We start from the raw sequence: 1515 nt of genomic DNA, 5'->3' as shown, positions 1-1515 counted from the left end.
CACACACACACACACACACACACACACACATCGCAAGATTTATCCCAGAAAACTTGCTAAACCCAGTGGTTGGGTGCTAGAGCAGTCATTCGTCCAGTTTCCCATCATGTTTTTGAGTTAAAAAATGTTTAAAGTTGACAAGAAACTTGAAAATATCACTTGATAATTATGTGTTATTGGTAGATTAATACCTGAACTCCAACTATAAAGTCTTAAAAATGCAAACGTATAAATAAATAAATAAATAAGTCCTAAGCCTCGTGGGGGCACAACTAAAGCCTGGTGGTCCGCCAGGCTTATAATACACTGGAGAAAACCTTGCACTGTAATTCACAATCTTGGTTGGTTGGTTGAAAGTAAGGGGGTACGGCAGGTAAAAGATTTAGCGGGGGTACGCAGTACCTGCAAGAGAAGAGCGGCTGTAAAACACGAATGGATTCACTGTGCAGCTGTGAGTTCACCCACTAATCAACCGTGACTAATTAGTTTTTCAAGAACAATCTAAAACATGACTTAATCAGTTAATAACTTTTTTCCGATTTCATATTGTTTCTGAACTGTTCGTGCTTTTGCTAGAGCAGCGGTGCAACACGACAATCGTGGAAGGTTTTGAGTCGATCTCGGCATTAGGTGACAAACTGAACGCGGCCAAGACGCTGAGACCAGGACTTCCTCCTCTGGCTCGCTTAAAACGTTTGTAACTTTATTAAAGAACAACAACAACAAAAATCAACAAAACGTGCTCAAATTAATGACCCAATAACAATAATAATCTCAGCAATTATTGTTTCAACAAGATGTTGCGCAATTCTGTGCGTTTCGGTTCCATTACCAAAATAACTAATAGAGCAGGAATTTAAAATTTAACTAATCAACCACCGCTGTGTTCATGGAGGCTTATTAATGATCCCAAAAATAAATATCAGGCCTGAAAACCGAATATCAACAGACGGCATGTTATGTTTTTAATGTAACCTGTGCTCTGCTCGAGGAGAGAGCGGTTGCCATGGCAACGGGTGCGATTGGTTTAGAGTTGATCATCTGTTCGGGTTGTTTTACCTTTGTTTACCTTTGCTGTGGCTCATCAYAGCCGCTGTAGTTTCTGAACGTTCAATAAACTACAAACTTGGACTAATTACCTCGTTCTTTGTGAGTATACAACACAGCAAACATCAAACACGGTAAGTTTCATTAAGTATTTAACAAACAAATGGCTTCAACCGCGATAATTATGTGAAATTAAATTAATCGTCTAATATAAAAAATAGTTTGGTGCTGTCGGCTCAGAGTCTGAGAGGCTTTTCCTTTATCAAACAATTTTTTTTGTTTGCCTCTTATTTAGTGGAAATATTAATGTTGATGAGATTTTCTCCAATATAATAACCTGTTTCAACCTTTATAGCTCCACTGTTGAAAATGAGGCTCTAACATTCACAAATGACAGTGAAATAAAATCCAGTCCAACATCTGGTTTGAGGTGATTCCTCTGGAACCTGTTGGAGGAAAAATATCCCA

General features: G+C 38.4%; 1 protein-coding gene across 1 annotated transcript in view; it reads left to right on the top strand.

Moving 5' to 3' along the window:
* crb2a (crumbs cell polarity complex component 2a) overlaps positions 1-1515 on the top strand; it is a 22841-nt gene that overhangs the window by 6238 nt on the left and 15088 nt on the right. The gene's annotated exons all lie outside the window — the stretch shown is intronic.

The sequence above is a fragment of the Poecilia reticulata genome, linkage group LG12 (genome assembly GCF_000633615.1).
Source record: "Poecilia reticulata strain Guanapo linkage group LG12, Guppy_female_1.0+MT, whole genome shotgun sequence".
Classification (NCBI taxonomy): Eukaryota; Metazoa; Chordata; class Actinopteri; order Cyprinodontiformes; family Poeciliidae; genus Poecilia; species Poecilia reticulata.
Note: the sequence above shows the minus strand (reverse complement) of the source record. Positions and strands in the feature narration are given on the sequence as shown.